This window comes from Castor canadensis, chromosome 1, assembly GCF_047511655.1.
Source record: "Castor canadensis chromosome 1, mCasCan1.hap1v2, whole genome shotgun sequence".
Classification (NCBI taxonomy): domain Eukaryota; kingdom Metazoa; phylum Chordata; class Mammalia; order Rodentia; family Castoridae; genus Castor; species Castor canadensis.
The window spans coordinates 132,507,436-132,525,844 of record NC_133386.1 but is presented as its reverse complement, the minus strand read 5'-3'; positions in this window follow the sequence as shown (position 1 = coordinate 132,525,844).

Genomic DNA, 18,409 nt, shown 5'->3' with positions numbered 1-18,409 from the left:
TTTATGATGACTTGGCCAGGGGTGGCAAGTGGAACAGAGGTCAGCTAGCATAGCAGAGCTGGCAGCCACGTGGCATGGACCAAGGCTCATCTTCCACATGGACTCTGCTTTCTAAGGATTCAGAAGGAGGCCAGGAGGCGGGAGGGCATCGAATGGAAGCTGCTGAGTGAGCAAAAGCAGAGAGCAGGGAAAATGCAGGCACACTGGGTGGTGGCTGCTGTGACACAGGGTGCAAGGGTGCAGTTTACAGAAAAAGAGATATGAGATTTAGGTCTTTGTCCAGCAAACTCGATTTATTGGCCCTCGTGATGTGCCAGGTATTGGAAACAGAGTGGGGAGCAAGGTAAAGCAAGTCCTTGGCTTTGTCTTGCTCGCTGTCTGGTAGAACTCCAATGTCAAGGAAGCAGGAACTTCTCCCGAAGGTTGGAGTCCTGCAAAGTCCTGGTGTGGGCCACAGGCCAGGCCACATGAGCAGATATGATGGGCTGAGGTGGGCATTTGTCTCAAAGACCTATGCCAGGGCACAGTCAGTCCTAAGAATGGCCTGAGAACCTACAGTGTATCTATGCTTTGGTGGGCTCTGTGTGGATCAACTCAGCAGTACCCACAGTGACCTCTTTGTAGTGGATGAGGTTCATTTGTCAAAGAGTTTAAAGGGCTTTTTAGGATCCTGGCCCCAGCATGAGTGCTGCCTGCCCAGACAGCTAGCACCTTCTCTCCCACCCTGCAGGTTCTGGCCTCAGACCCACCAGCATGGCTAGAGGGAAATGGCAGGGCCTGAGAGCCAGCTGGGCACACCGCTCCTCCTGCTTGGGTGTACAGCCGGCAGGAATCACGTCCCCTCACAGAGTCTCAGCTTCTTCACTTGTAAATGGTTCCTCCATAGATGGACATTCAGAAAATGCTAACTTTTCCTCACCCCTGCCATTGATAAACTCCAAGAGTGGCTTTTGAAGAAGCTGCAAGAGTTTATATACATCATGAGCCCTTAGATTCTGTATCTTCCCTTCACCCCTGTATCTCCATTTCAGAGGAACTGCACATCCAGGTATGTCTTTAGCAGAAAATGAATAGAAAAGATGGTAGGCAGCCCCTTCCTGGCAGCCACCTCCCCCACCCCCCAACACACACACATTTTGTTTTTCAGTGTTTTTGAGACAGGTTCTCTCTATGTAGCCCAGGCTGACCTGGAACTCAAGGTTCTCCTTCCTCAGTCTCCCAAATGCTAGGGTTACTGTTCTGTGCCACCATGCCAAGCCCTGGCAACCCCTTTTAAAGGGGCTTTTAAAAGAATGAAAAAGGGCTGGAGCACCTGTCTAGCAAGTACAAAGCCCTGAGTACCACCAAAAAAGAAAAAAAAAAGTAATAAACCCCTAGCCCTATCAATAAAATGTCAATGATTAAGATCAAAAGACAATTTTTAAAGTAAAACTACTCAGAAGCCTACATTTGGTGATGTCCTAGTTCAATAGGAAAATGAAAAAAGAAAAGCAAGACAAACATAGTATAACTTAGTTCCATAGACACGCAAAATTATTCTGCCACTGCTCTCTGAAGAGCCCAGTCTTTGCCTTGTGAGATGTGATCTCTTGACTACCACGTTAGGAAACAAAGGAAAGATGAGTAACGTTGGATTTAAGCTGCTACTGAAAATGGCTCATTTTGGAAGACAGTTTGGCAGTTTCTCATAAGGTTAATTGTAGGCTTACCATACAACCCAGAAATTGTGCTAGTCACCATTTACCCAACTGATTAGAAAACAAGTCCACACACACACACACACACACACACACACACACACACACAAACTGCACATGAATATTCGTAGCCATGCTATTCACAAGCATCCCATGCTCGAAGCAGACAAGATCCCCATTAGCAGGTGAGTGGTTAAACACACACAGCACATTCACACTGGGTATACTGTGCAGCAGTAAAGAAAAATAGCTGTTTATTCACACGACAGCATGGTGACGCCTAACTACAGTTTTGTAAGTGAAAGAAGTCTCACTGAAAAGGCTACACACTGCCTAATTTCAACCACTTGGCATTCTGGGATAGGATAAAATATGGAGCTGAAAAACATATCAGCAATTGTCAGGGATTTAGGAAGCACTGGGATGTTTTAGGATGTGGAATGTGTCCATACGGTATTGTCATCAACATGACATAAAGCCATGGTTGAAAGCCATGTATTTAGTACATAGAAATTAAATTTTAGGACTAGGGGCATGGCTCAAGCAGTACAGTGCCTGCTTAGCAAGTGCAAGGCCCTGAGTTCAAACACCCAGTATCACCAAAAACATTAAATTAAAATTTAAAAATCTACCATAAAGTTGGGGGTTCCAGAAGCGATGAAGACTGATGATGAAAAACATCTTAACTGTCTTAGAAAAGTGTGAGAAAACATCGCTGAAGTGACAGGAGTGGGAGAATAAAGGATGGACCTAAATAACTTGGGAAAATAGGATTTTGGCTGGAAACTGTAAGACTAATGTCAGAACATGATGTCCACAGATACTGCACTGTAGTTAGTAATACTGAATTTCTCCTGGAATGCGACTTCCCACTTCTGAAACTGCTGGATTAGCACATGAAATTGAACAAATAAGTAAATGGATGGTGGGAGCCAGTTTTCTCACAGTTGGAGAGGGAAGAAGGCTAAAGTGACCCATGTTGCAGGGGGCTGGAGAGGAACACATCAGTATGACGTCATGCTTGGTTTAATATAGATACAGATGGATAGATACAGAAATAATATAAATGTGTGTGTATACACAGGTTAGTAGAATACATGTACTTCCTAGCACTGTCTTCTGAGGGACCCTAAAAGCAATGACACCCAGTAGCAACCAGCACACCTAGATCCCAGATCTTAGTTTGTAGTACCATTCTCTAAAAATGGGGGTTCCTGAGATACTTGGGAGAAGCATCTGATTCGAGGTCTGGGGCAGAAAAAGTATAGATGAATCTAAAGAAACTTGAAGAGCCAGAAAGCAAAGGTGTGATCACACAGGGGCCAAACTGTAAAAGTTCCCATTGGCCATGGCTGAAACAATTTGAGCAACAAAATAAATAACACAGTATTGGGACCTAAAGTACCAACCTGCTTCCAAGGTAAAGTATGCAAAGATTGGGGTATGAAGGAAGAGCAGGGAGTAACTCCATCATGGAAAAAACTGGCAAACGCTACCTAGGCAGGTGATTAATGGCACCAGTGATAAGTCATATTGATAGTATGTACCTTTGATATGATATAATGAGAATGGTACTTACTTCACGTCTGTGATCTTCCTCTCAAACCTCATAACCCTAGTGTAATCAGGAAAAAACACTAGATAAAACCAAATTCAGGAACATTCTACAAAATTCCTGACCTATATTCCTCAAAACTAAAGGTCATCAAAAACAAGGAAGTCTAAGAACTGTGACACACCAGAGGAGGCTAAGAAGACATGACAACTGAATGTGGTATGGCAAGCTAGATGGGATCTTAGGACAAACATGGAGTTTAGTTGATAATAACATACAAGCCTTGGCTCTTTGGTTGTGACATACATACAACACTAATGTGAAGTGCTACATGGAATAACATTTTAGGATGAAGGTTATAGAGGAAACTTCTGTATTATCTTTGCAACTTATCTGTAAATCTAAAACTATCCTAAAATTAGAAGTCTATTTACATCAAGAAACTTGCTTTGGGATACTGCATTCATTTTCTGAGGCTATTGTAGCAAATGACTACAAATTTGATCACTTAAAACATCAGAAATGGGCTGGGGACATAGCTCAATGACACCACTTGGCACTTGTCAAGCATGTACAAGCCCTTGGGTTTGATCCCCCACATCTCTCTATCTCTGTATCTCTCTGTAACTGGAGCCTGAACTCAGGGCCTCTCATTTGTTAGTAGATGTTCTATCATTTGAACCCCCACTCCAATCTGCTTCTTTCTTACAAGGACACCCGTGATTGCATTTAGAGCCTATCCAAATGGTCCAGGGTAATCTCCTCATCCCCAAATACCCATAATCTCACCTATAGAGACTCTTTTTCTTTCTTGTCATATAAAATAACTTTCACAGGATCCAGGGTCCAGAATATGGACATCTTTGGGGAGCCATTTTTCAGCCTACCACAGATGCAGAGCAAGTTATTCATTTTCTCTGAGCCTCAGATTCCTCACTAGGAAGTTATATATACAAATGGTGAGTAAATTAGAAAGTCTATTCTGCCATTGGACTGGTAGAAGGGGAAGGCAGGAGCCTTGCCTTGGGCACTACTCCCTCCCCATATGTTCCTCCCCTCCACATTGACCAGGATCCATGTGAGGACATTGTATGATGAGTCAAAGAACTGGGGCTGGGAATCCTGAGTCCTGAGTTCAAATTTCATCTCTGTCAGTAGTTTTCTGTGTGACCTCAAGTAAGTCACTCTCCATATATATAGCATATAATGCAATTTCCCGAAGTACATGGATATTAATCTTGCTTTGGGAGATGTCACCATTACAGTATGTTCATATGCCCAGTGTCTTCCCATTGACTGAAGTATCCTGGCTCCTCCAGTGACTTAATAATGATTAGCAATGGTAGTGATCGTAATGGTGCAGGCTCTGTGACTTGGGGGATGGGGGAAGACCCTCCTTATTTCTTATGGACATTCCTCAAGACCAGAGTCAGCAAATGACAATCTGTTTAAATGACTGTGAGCTAAGGGGGGAAAGGTTTATAGATGAATGCTTACAATCTTATGACAGGAAACACAAATTTAGATCCCAGTTAAGTGAAATGTCATCTTCTAAAAAAAAGAATTACATTCTTTTTATTAGTAGACCCTCTAGTACAAAAAATTATACTCAACTACTTACTTACAGTTTTTTCAATTAACATTTTGTGGAAATGTGTATCCCGTTATATAAATACCTGTATCACGTTCTCAACATTGCCTCTTGGCCTACAAAACCTCTGCCAGCCCGTGTTTGGTTAGTTGGCCTATCTTCCGTCTTTAATCCATCCTAAGCCATTCCAGATCTTCTCTTCACAGTGCGGCCAGAGGCAACTTCCCTGTGAAGTATGGCTGTTAGTGGTCAGAAGGTATGACTATTACTGGTCTACTCAAAAGACCCTGATCAGGAAGATCTCAGGTCTTCGGTGTCCCAAACAAAAACTGGATGGAGACACCCAGAGTGCAAAGCAGCAGAGTTTTATTGAGAAGGAGAAATGAAAGCAGGAGAGCATAATCCCCATGGAAGGGGGACAGCAGGCTCTGAGCAAGGCAGCTTAAGAGCAGCACCTATAGCTCAAGAAAGTTGGTGCCATGCTTTGGATGGGTATTTATACACTGCAAGGGGTGAGCAAGGGGAGGAAATTTGGGTGGAACTTGGGAGTGGGCTTTGGCGATTGACTGCACGTGAATTCAGTGAGCTATAATTAAACACGTGCCTTTGTGCACATGCCCCAGTTTGGGTTCAGACGAAATGCTATTTCAAAAGGGGTGTTTAGGGGCGGTTCTGGGTGGAGCTAGATCACCTGTTCCTCATAAGATGACCTGTGAGGAGGTCACCTGCTCCCCATGACCTGGTTTGGGTACTTTCCCTAAATTTCCTGATTCATGACCACACCAGTTTCCTGATGCAAACTTCCCTGTGGCTTGTGTGTGCTGTGTTGATGGCCCAAGCCTTGGCTGTCCACAACCTTCACTGTCTGGTTCCTGTCCTCCTCATCTTCCCATTCCCTCCCCTCCAGCCAAGATGAACTCCTGGTTCTCTGGATACCCTAGCACAGCATTGTGCACAAGCTGCTTCCTCGGCCTTTTTACTCTATGCTCCCCATCCCCCCAAGTACAACTCTACTTGCTCCTCTAAGTCATTACAGACATGGTCTCCTCCAGAAAGCCTTCCCTGGTCCCACCTCTCTTGGGGCTGTTAAGTGCCCCCACTGTGTTTCCATAGCCCCTGCTTCCTGCCACACTCTTTAAATGCCTGTGGCCTCCACTATGCTGGGAGCCCCCCAGAGTCAGAGCTGGTCCCGTTCTGCACTGGGGTCCCTGCTTGCCAATTGGAAAAGGAACAGGCCAGGGCTGAGACTGGATCAGAAGTCCGGTTCATTTTCTTCCCTAGCCCATGTTCCTTGTCTGTACCTGGGTGCAGGGGGCCTGTGGCTGGCTCTAAAGCCTGGGTCAAAGGTGGGAGTGAAACATTGGGGGTAGGGGCGGCAGCTGAGCTCCCAGATGCCTTTATCAGCCCTCCACAGGCAACCTGGGACAAACAACGAGCATGGGCTCCAGGACGGGCGTGATCTGGGCCATTCCAGCCAAAGGTCAGTCCTCAGTGGCCAGCTGCAACTGGCCTGGCTCTGGACCCTGCCTGACCACCCCATGGCCCTTCCCTCTGTTGAGAGCCAGGAAAAATGACCTTGGCTGGCCACACTTCTGATGTAAGCCCAAGAGTACAAGTGTGCAAATGTGTATACATGTCTGTGGATATACTTCTGCAAGAATATCTGTGCTTATGTAAAAGTATGTACACATAACAGCTGGGGTCAAGAGGACAGAGGAGAGCCAGACCCCTCAGGAGTGTGTTCCTGTGTCTCCATGGGTCAGAAGGTACATGGCTGTGTGCGGGATCCTGTGCAGTGCATAACAGCTGGGGTCGGGAGGAGAGCAAGACCTCACAGCCCTGCCATGCTGTCATATCTGGTTCTTTGGGGGTTACCCTAGCTCTGTAGCCCTGGTTCCAAAACTCCTACTTGTATCATGCGTGGGACTCCCAGTATACCAGGACTATAATACCTTCTCCCCTCTACTCAGTGCTATTAAGAGAGACCAGAATTTGAAATGAGGAGGATAAATCCTGAGGATGGTAGTCTGGGCATAGACATGCATGCTCTACCATTCTCTGCCGGCCCCCCTCCCCTTTATCCCAGTCAGTCTCTCTCTCTCTCTCTCTCTCTCTCTCTCTCTCTCTCTCTCTCTTTTGGGCAGAGCTGGGGATTAAACCCAGGGCCTTGAACATGCTAGTCAAGTGTTCTGCCACTGAGCTCTGCCCCCAGCCCTCAGGTACCCTTTTAATCATTTCTGATGTCTGATTCTATGCTTCTAACCCCTGGCCCTCTCTTGAGTTTACCCATGGACTTCTGGAAAACTCTTGGGAATTATATTGCCCATTCCTATTTCAGGTGACCTTCAGCCAAGACTTAAGTGGTGAAAGGCAACTGCCTTGCTTTAAGTCAGAACAAACTCTAGGGCACAAGTCACATTCCAGGGCTCCCTGAGGGATTGGGTTAAAGCTGCTGGGCCTTGAATCCTGGCTTGCTTAGCTTCTTTCCCTGATCTGCCCTGCCCTGCCCTGCTCCCCAGCTCCCTTCCCATCTCTCCTAGGCCATTTCCTTAAAAAGCTGGTCTCTCAGGGACTCCCACTTCCAGGGAGACCAGTGAGGGTGGGCCTAGAACTGTTTCCCTGACTGTCTGCTTGCAACCCACCATACAAGGAGGACACCAAGGCTCAAGGGAGATGTGGGTCTTCAGAGATCTCCCTCTCTTTCGAGCTACAGTGCTACCTGCTCACTCTCACCAGCCCTTCAGGCCCAAGGCCCTCTGGGCCATGCCCCCTGATAGCCTGAGTTAGGAGTTTCTTGAATCTGCTAAGGTCCCCTAGTCCTGGGCGTGTCCCCTTAGACCATAATCTCTCCTTGGAAAATGAAGCACCCAGAGTCAGAAAGGAGGTGGGGAGATCTTTCAGGATGAGAGTTGACAAGACAAGAATTCCTCTGATGACGCCCTCACCATACTGCCTTTAAGGGCGGGCACCTGGGAGGCAGATGGGACTCCAGGTGAAAAAGTCTAGACCTCCTCATTTCAGACATGCCTCTCATGGTAGAAATAGTGAGACCTGCATCCCAACTTCTACTTGGCAGCGTGGCTTTAAAGGAGTCAACTGATGCTCTGAGAACACCATCTCCCCTCCTGTGGAATATAAGCACAGCACTTCAGAGCACATGACTCAAGCCTCAATTCTACTTCCCATGCACAATGAATGAATGAGCCAGTTACTTCCTGGACCATGCCTTAGTTTCCTTCTTTGTCAATGGAGATGGCCACAGAACTGATCTCACTGGTTCTCGTGAGGATTAAGTGGGATGAGGTGCGTAGAGCAGTTGGCAGGCCCTTGGCACACAGTGAGCTTTGGAGAGCTGATGGCTATTTTTGTTCTTGTTATGTATCATCCCAGGGTTATATAACTGGCTCTGTCCCATGACCTCACTGACTTGGCACACCTCTAAGGCTTTGTGAAAATCAAAGGACGCTGCACAAAGGAGACCCCAGTAGAAACAGAGTTGAAAGGGCTTCTCCCTCCTGGTCCCACCCACCCTGCCTCTAGTGCCTGCCCTGACTTCAGAAAGGAGCAGCAGACGCCCAGGGGGCTCCAGGCACAGGGTTAGGCACCCAGTGGGAGCTCAGAGCAAAGGTGGGGATGCTGTATGTCTCTCTATCTGTAGGGCCTATTTCATGGCACAGCCAATCCCTGATGGATTCATTTTATTTGCTGAACTGGACATAAGTCATGCAGGTTTCACTTTTCTCTGCCAGTGCTCATTCAGAGAGGTTTTGTGGTCTTTTGCTTCTTCAAATTAGAAAATGTATTTATTTTATCAGATTTCTCTTTTCAATTTATTTTTGGCAGTACTGGGATTTGAATTCAGAGCCTTGTGCTTTCTAAGCAAGTGTTATACCACTTGGGTCACTTCCCCCAGTGTTTTAGTTTGTTTTTCAAGTATCATGCTTTTTTCCAGGGCCGGCCTTTGACTATAGTCTTCCTACTTCTGCTTCCCAAGTAGCTGGGACTACAGGCATGTGTAACCATGCCTGGCCTTTTTTCAATTTTTATTATGGCAAAATACAGGTAACATAAAATTTACCATTTTAGCCTCCTCCTGCCCCTGTGCAGTGCTGGGGATCAAATTCAGGGCCTTGTACATGGGAGGACCATTGAACTACATTCCCAGTCCTCTATCTTAACCATTTTTAAGTTCAAGTACATTTATGTTGTTCTGCAACCATCACCATCATCCATCTCCAGAGCTCCTTTATCTTGCAAAACCAAAACTCTATTCCCATTGAACAATAACCTCCTGTTACAGGTGTTCAAAAGCTGTTTTTGCTAGGAACACTGACTCCTTACTTGGACCTATAAATTAAATAAAAGCAGGAGAAAAGCCTGGGATCTGTCTCCATTTTGTATCTGTCTTTCCTCTGAGCTGTTCTCTCTGCAGTCACTTTGCAATATTTGTCATTTACTCGTTCAACAAAACTCTTCTATCCCTAACAGGCCCATGGAGCCGGGAAGCAGCAATTGAAGACACCCCCTTAACGCTGGAGGAGCTCATATGTGGTGCCAGGGTAAAAGAGCATGCCTCTTTGCTGAGCCAACTCCTATCCACTGTTGCCCCAAGAGAAGCACAAGCTACTGGGGAAATGCCAGAGAACAGGCACCCCACTTGCACCCCACTTCCTGGGGCTTGTGGGAAGAGCACTGTACAGGAACCTGGAAGAGCCCTTCGTTACTTTGGCCTAACTCCTCCCCTCCTTGGATCACACTCTGCTGCCAGATTGGAATTAACAATCCCAAATACTTTGTCATGGCTAAATTAGATCATGAATATGAGTGAACTTTGGCAATTAAAGCTCTCTTGAACCAGAGGGCTCTGACTGCCCACATTCTGTGCTGGGTAATTATGCAATTGTAATTTAAATAAATAGACAGTTACCATCTCTGTGACTGACTATTCCAAAGCTGCCTCTTATTTCCCTGCTCCCTGACACAGATTCAGCTCCCCAGATTGCCAGTTCAATTCCACTCTACAGACAGACAATATGGTCCACAGTTGGCCAGGGATGGGACTGAAAGTCACAAAGCAAACAGAGGCCTGTCTTCCTCTTCCAAAGTGAGTCACTTGGTTACCTGGCCTACCAGATTCTCTCACCATAATAAATACAGCAAAACTCTATCCAGTCCCAAGTAGTACTAGAATTCTGGAGACCATCCATCAAAAGTAGTGGTATGAGAGGGGAGCAGGAGGGAGAAATGACCCAAACAATATACGCACATGTGAATAAATGAATAATAAAAAATTTTTTTAAAAAAGTAGTGGCATGGCACTCACTACCACGACCTCCACTACCACAATTACTGCTGGGAATAGTGATAATGACCAGAGTTAATGAAGTATGCCAGGCATCAGGATGAGAGGTTTTTAACCCAGTCCCATTTAATCTTCACATCATCCCTGTGAGACTGACTTTCTTATTATCTACATTGAACAGATGAAGTAACTAAGACACAGAAAGGTTAAGTAAATATCTTGCCCAGGGTCCCACTGCTGGGATGGGGTAAAGCTGGATTCAATCCCAAGCAGCATAACTTTGGAGCCCCTGCCCTTACTGCTCTTTTATATAGCTAGGGGGGGCTCAGGGAATTTGCTCAAGGTCATACCAATGATGTACTTGACTTCAGCTCCCTGACCTATATCTCCTGAGGTCAGGAATGAGTCCCACTGGAGCGCTGTTCTCTCTCTGCTCAGGAATTTGAGCTGGCACTTCTGCATGGAGTTCATGTGGCAAATCTGAAGCTTGTCATGGGAACACCAAATGTCCTCTAAGACAGGACACATGAATTCTTTCACCTCTGGCAGTACACAGAAGGCAGCCACCATGCAAGTGGATAAAAAGAATCTAATGAGATCTCAATGAATTCTTAAAGTTCTAGCAAGGTCTACCATGCTGGTTGAAATAACTAAGAACCTTGGGTAAAGGGGGAGTTTAAACTCGCTTGCAAGTGCTTCAGAACTCCACCAAGAGCTCACAGAAAGGGTACATGGGTGCTACAGGGCTTTGCATCACCCCTTCTCTGATCCATCATTCTGCAAAGCAAAAGCTGAAAAGCCCTAGGGGAGGGACTTAAAATTATCCTGTTCCCAGGGCCCCCGCAGAAGTGCACTACCTCTTGGGAGGGAGCACCAGCAACATTTAGCTGCTCCTTGTAGAGGAGAAGGAAACCTAGGACAGAGGCCCATGCTGTCAGAAGAAGGTTATTGTTACAGAAGGGATAGAAACAACAAACCCTGACCCTGGGGAGAGCCAAGTAATTGTCTCTTGCATTGATGCCAAGAAGAGGTGAGCTACCACTAGGAGAGGGGCCAGGAAACTCTTCCACTCAAGCTTAACTACGAATCCAAGGTATCAGGTAGCAGTCATAGGAAGAGGGTCAGGAGAGCTGAGGAAGCTATTGAAATAACTGGTTGGGTTCCATTATGCAGATGGATAATGCCATGGGTTTCCATGTAAGAAAAACCAAAGCCAGCCAGGCACAATGGTTGTAATCCTAGCTACTGGGAAGCAGTGACTGAGAGGATCCTGGTTCCAGGACAACCCAGGCAAAAAAGTTTGAGAGACTCCATGTCAAAGGAAAAAGCAGGGCATGGTGGTCCATGCCTGTCATCCCAGCTATGCAGAAAGCACAAATAGGAAGATTGCAGTACAGGCCAGCCCAGGCAAAACGTGAGACCCCATCTCAAAAAATAAACAGAGCAAAATGGGATGGAGGTGTGGCTCAAGTGGTAGAGCTTTGCTTTGCAAGCGTGGAAGCCCTGAGTTCAAATCCCAGCCCCTCCCACAAAAAAATTATAAATGCTTGTGCTTGAAAGGACACAGTCAAGAAATTTAAAGCCAGGCACTGATGGTTCATGCCTATAATCCTAACTACTCAGGAGGCAGAGATTCATGGTTCAAAGCCAGCCCCGGGAAAATAGTTCACAAGACCCTATCTCAAAAAATGCATCACAAAAAAGGGCCAGGGGTGTGGCTCAATCAGTAGAGTGCCTGCCTAGTAAGTGTGAGGCCCTGAGTTCGAATCCCAGTGTTACCAAAAAAGAAAGCAGTATTTTTACAAAGCATGTATCTGGTAGGGGAGTGACATTACATGACCATTATAGAGAGCTCTTACAATTCAATAATAAAAGAATACCCAATTAAAAACAGAAAAGGCTCTGAACAGACTCTTCTCCAAAGAAGATACATGAATGTACAATAAGCACACGAGAAGATGGTCAACACCATCCGTCATCAGGAAAATACAAGTCAGAACCACAGTGAAGTACCGCTCAGATCCATTAAAATGGCTCAGATCAGAAAGTCAGTTAAGTATTGTCAAAGATGTGGAGAAATTAGAACCCTCAAACAGCTGCTGGTGGGACAGTGGTGCAGACCATTTGAAAAACAGTCTGAAACAGTCTAGAAGCTCTTTTAAAAGTTAAACAGGCAAATACTCAGCGTGTCTACTCAGTATGTTCCCAGAGAAATGAAAACATGCTCACAGAAAATTTTGTTCACAAATATTCATGGCAGCATTATTCTTAACAACCCAAAGGTGGAAGCAATCCGTATGTCCATCAGCTGATGAAGATAAACGAGGTGCAGTACCCACGCAATGGCATAGTACTGGCCATGAAGGGGAGGAAGTACTGACACACTGTTCAACGAGGGTGATCTGTGAAGACTTGCTAAGTAAGCGAGGCCAGACACAAGAGATCACATATCTCATGACTTGGTTTACGAGCATGTCCAGAATGAGTGAATATGTACAGACAGCACAGAGAGTAGTGGTGTTTAGAGCAGGGAAGGGGAAGTGACTGGAAATGATAGCTAAAGGCTGTAGCATTTCTCTCTCTCTCTCTCTCTCTAATTCCTCCTTCCCTTCTTTCCTCACTTCCTTTTTTTTTTTTCTTTTCTGTCAGGGTCTTGTTACGTAGCCCAAGCAGGCCCAGAACTCACTATGTAGCCCAGGCTGGCCTCAAACTTGAGATCTTCCTACCCCAGGCTTCTCAGTGCTGGGAATATAACCCATGTCATCATGCCTAGCTCAGGGTTTCTTTCAAAAAGCTTTTATTTTAAAAATTGTGATAAAATATACATGACATGAGATTTACCATTGTAACCATTTAAAAGTAGCATGAATTACACTCACGACATTGCACAAATGACATTATGGTCTTATTCCAGAGCTGTTTTTATCCCTCAAACAGAAACCATTCACCAGTTTTCCCTCCCATCACCTTCGACGACTACAGGAATTTTGGCGTTTTGTATTTTCTTTTTTCCTGTGATATGTTCTAGCATAGATTGTGATGATGGTTGCACAACTCGGAATAAAATAAAACCCATCCAAGTGTATACTTTAAATGGGTGAACGTTCAGTGTATGAGGTATACTTCAATAAGCTGCTATTAAAAAAGAAAGATGAAAGAGGGAGAGAGAGAGGAAAAGAAAGACTGAAAGACTGAGAAGCACCTCCTAGTTTCTACCATCAGTCCCTGTTAATCACAGCCAACCACTGCAAAAATTTTGTTGATGATGCTGGGCACTGGTGGCTCATGCTTGTAATCCTAGCTACTCAGGAGGCAGAGATTAGGAGGGTCGTGTTTTGAAGCCAGACCGGGCAAACAGTTCAGCAAGACCCTATCTTGAAAAAACCTATCACAAAAAAAGGGCTGGTAGAGTGGCTTAATGTGTAGGCCCTGAGTTCAAACCTCCGTACTGCCAAAAAATTTTTTTTGATGATGGCAATAGCCAAACCCAGCTCAATTCTGACTAGATGGTCTCATACACCCTACTGTCTAAGAGGGAAAAAAAAGCCTGTCCATTTCCAAGCATAAATTCCACTTACCTTAATTCTTTCTTTTTTTTTTTCTACACATGATGTGTGGCATTCCATCAAGAAATAGGAGCTATCATTAAAAAAGAAGAAAAAAAGTCCATTGTCAAGGAGGGAAAAGCACGCAGCAGAACCAGATTATCAGATGCATGGAAAGAAAGGATATTGGAGCTGGAAGATAAAGACTTTAAAATAACTCTGTTTGATAAGTGAAAGTATCTACTAGAAAAGACAGACAACCTGGATGAACTGATGGGGAATTTTGACAAACATGAAAACTATGTCTAGAAAAAGAGTCATGTGGAATACTAAAGGTAAAAAACAACATATCAAAGATGAAGTGTTTGGAGGCACTCACCAGCAGCCCTGAAACAGCTGAGGAAAGACTCAGTGAACATTCATTATGGAAATCATAGAACCACAATGCAAAGAGAAAAAAGAGTGTGTATGAAGAAAGGAGAACACAGCACCCACAAACTGTGGGATGATATCAAACAATCCAAATATGCATGAATCAAGTCCCAGAGAGAAAAGAGAGAGAAGAGAAAATATTCAAAGAGAGATAATGGCTGAGAATTTTCCAAATTTAGTGAAAAACACAAATCACAGATCCAACAATTCCAGTGAATACCAAACAAGATAAATACAGAATACATACATACCTAGACATATAATCAAACTGCCAAAGACAAAAATAAAAAATGTTAAAATCAGCCAGAGAAAATATTATATACAAGAAAACAAAGATATTTACTTCAGAGTCTTGTTCAAATTTCTCCAAAACAGTGCCATGACATCTTTAATACTGAAAAGAAAAAGTTTTCATCCCATAATTTTATTCCCAGTGAAAATATCATTTAAAATGCAGTAAAATAAAGACTTAAGAAAAAGACTAAGAGAATTCATTACCAGCAGTTCTGCATTAAGAAAGGTTAAAGGATGTTCTTTAGGCAGAATGAATATGAGAAAATCTGGATTTACATAAAGAAATGAAGACTGCTGGGAACTGTAAAAGAAAACAACAAAGAAGGTAAAGGCATAGGGCATGGCTCAAGTGGTAGAGCACCTGCTTAGTAAGCACAAGGCCCTGGGTTCAAACCCCAGTTCAGAAGAAGAAGAAGAAAAAGAAGAAGAAGAAGGAGGAGGAGGAGAAGGAGGAAGAGAATTTAGAAGACTTCTGCTATTGTTCAAGTGTGTTTCCCAAAAATCCATGTGTTGGAATAGTAATTCTTCAATGCAACAATTTTGAGAGGTGTTTGGGTCATGGATGGGAGGAGCCCTCAGGAATGTGCTTTTTTCTTGGGAATAGGTTAGCATCACAGAAGTTGGGCACCCTTTTTATTCTTCCAAACACATCTGCATCTGCATTGTGTTGTGTATAAGTTGAAGAAGCATGTAGCCCTCATTTGATGTGACTACCTGATTTTGGACTATCCAGTTTCCAGACATCTGAGCCAAAATAAACGTCTTTTCTTTATAAATTGTACATCCTTGGGTATTCTCTTACAGCAGTAGAAAGCAGACTAGGATAACTATGTTCTCATTTAAAAGATAATTGTCCAAAGTAAAAATAATAACAACATATTTTAAAGTTTCTATAGTAATAAACACATAACAAAATTGTACAAAGGAGAAGGAAGAAGAAATGGAAGTTAGTGTTTGTGGTGTTACTTTTTTTTTTTTGTGGTATTGGGGTTTGATTCACGGCATACATCTTAAGCCACTCCACCAGCCTTTTTTTGTGATGGGTTTTTTTCAAGATAGGGTTTCATGAACTATTTGTCTAGAGTTGGCTTTGAACCATGATCCTCTTGATCTCTGACCCCTGAGTAGCTAGGATAACAGACCTGAGTCACTGGCACCCAGCTTATAATATTACTCTTTACATGAAATAGTACATTATTATTCAAGGGCAGACTAATAAATTTCAGGTGAATAGTGTAAACTGTAGATCAACTATTAAAAAATTTTAAAAGTGGCATAACCAATAACCCAATAAAATGGAATAATAATAAAACAATAAATTAACCAAAAGAAGGCATGAAAACAGGAAAGATAAAAGCCAGATAAAAATCAGGAAATAATTAGCAAGGTGGTAGATTTAGATTCATCCATAGTGATAATTATATTAACAGCAAAAGGTGGAGATCAGCAGATTGGATTTATTTTTAAAAACCCAACTATATGCTGTCTACAAGAACTTCACTTTAGACAGGTTAAAAGTAAAAAGAAAAAGTTATACCACACAAACATAATTAAATACTTGACCAAAAGAAAAATTAAGGCAGTTATGTTAATATCAGACAAAGTAGGTCTCAGAACAATATTACTAGGAATAAAAAGGGATATTATATAATGATTAAAAGCCAATTCATCATAATAATCCTAAACAGAGCCTAAAAATCAATCTCCAAAATATATGAAACAAAAACTGACAGAATTGAAAGAAAAAAATATCCACAAAATCATAATTATAGTCAGAGACTTCAAATTTTCTTTTTGTTCAGCAATTGATAGAGCAAGTAAACAAAAATCAGAAGGCTAAAGGAGGTCAGAAAAGTAATACCAAAACAACTTGATGTCACTGGCATTGATAGAACATGGTGCACAACAGCAGATAAACATAGTTTCAAGTGCATATTAAAGATTGGCAAAAAAATTTTTTCTAAGACAGACATATCACCAAAATTCTGTCCATGAAATAATCCTCAACACGTTTTAAGAAGTTGAGGCTATGTGAAGTTTTATAACCAAAATGGAATTAAACAATAACATAAATACAGCTGATCATTCCCAAACATTTAGAAACAACATGCTACATCATATAGTTCCAAATATAAACAATAGCCAAAGAAGAAATTACAAATGAAACTTCAAAATACTTGAAATTGAATGAAAATTAAGATACAACATAGAGAAATTTATGGAAGGCAGCTAGAGCAGTTTTCAAAGGAAAATTTATAGCATTAAGTGTTTATATTAGAAAATAAGAAAGACTATGCTCTATGTTGAAAAATAAAAGCAAATTGTAGCCAAGGCAAGCAGAAGAAAGAAAGATAAAAGCTCAAGTGAATGGAACTGAAAACAAGGAAGTAGAGAAAATTATTGAAGCCAAAAATGTTTTGTTGAAGAAATAAAATTGACAAACCACTAATTATACTGGTCAAGAAAAAAAGAGAAAAGATGCAAGTTGCCAGTATCAAGGATGAAGAAGAGATCGCACTATAGCTCCTACCAATATCAAAAGAATAACTAGTGAGTATTCTTATATATTTGATAGTTTCGATTAAATGTCCTCATGGAGGGCCTTCATGAGTGGTCAGGCCATTTCTTCCACATTGTATAATAGTAAGTTTGGGGCCAGACAAGAAGGGAAGTGTGGGCTACAGCATGTCCAAACTGCTCTGGAAAACAAGCCTCTGGTCCCTAGTGGGGTGGGGTTGTTCCCGCAGAGGACATGCTGGCCTAGCTGACTGGGTTCAAATTCCCCTGAGTTTATCTTAGGTCTGAATCTATTTCTTAATACCAGGTACACAAGAAGTGACAGCTGTGGACTTAATTCTGGGGATTGCCCAATGGCAGTGTTGTAAAAGTCCCCAAATCCCTCCTTTTGTCCCTCCCTGTACTCTCTAACCCCTTCCTAGTCAGGTCCAGCTGAATGGCAACAAGCCAGGCTCTGGCATCAGATCAACCAGGATTCAAGACCCAGCTTTTCCCCAAACTAGCTAACATCTTTCTAAGCCTCAGTTTCTTCACCTCTGTTTTTATTATTATTATTATTATTATCATCACATTATTGTTGTACTGCAGGTACAGTGTGACATTTACAAAAGTGCTTACAGTATACTTCAGTTAAATTCACCCAATGTCATTCTCTTTTATCCTTCTCCTCTCTTAGAATAGTTTCAACAGGTCTCTTTTTTCCATTTACATACACGAGTATCTAATGTTTGCACCATATTCACCCTCCTACACCTGTTCCTTATATCCTCCCTCCTCCAACTGGTACTAACCTCCAAATAGGACTTGTTTTTACCTTCCTATCCTCTGTTTTTTGAGAAAAGATATTTTGTTTATATATCTACACAGAGTTTTATTTTGACATTTCCACATGTATATGTATTGTATCCCAAATTGGTTCATTCCCTCCATTTTTTTTCATTTCTACCTTGATCCTCTTCTTATGGTGATTTCAACAAGTTTAAAAATTCTATATTCATTTTTGGAATAGAAAGTACATCAGCCATATTCACCGTCTTTACTTCCTTCTTTTACTGACCCCTCCCATTAGTGTCCTCCCTTTAGCAGGTCCTGTTTTCATTCTTGTCCATCATTGTTTAGGTATCTGTTCATTGTTCAGTGGGATTTTTGCCTTGGTATCATACCTATACATGCCTTGTGCTTAAGTCAATGTGAACTCATCTGTTCAAGGTTGTTGTGGAGGTCAAGTAGTAAGATGCATGTATAGTGTTAAGTACAAGGTCAAATCTAAATTCTGATCACTTTTCTCTAAAGGACCCCTTCTCTGAAAACTTGAGTGCAGACTGTACTCCCTCCCCTCAATTTGACCTTGCACTTCAGAATCTCCAGGAAGGCAGAAACTGGATCTGTTTTCTCCCCAGTACCTACACAGGTCTTAGCAAAGAACGTGGGCATGATAAATAAGCTGAAAGAGTAAGCAAATGGATACATGGATGA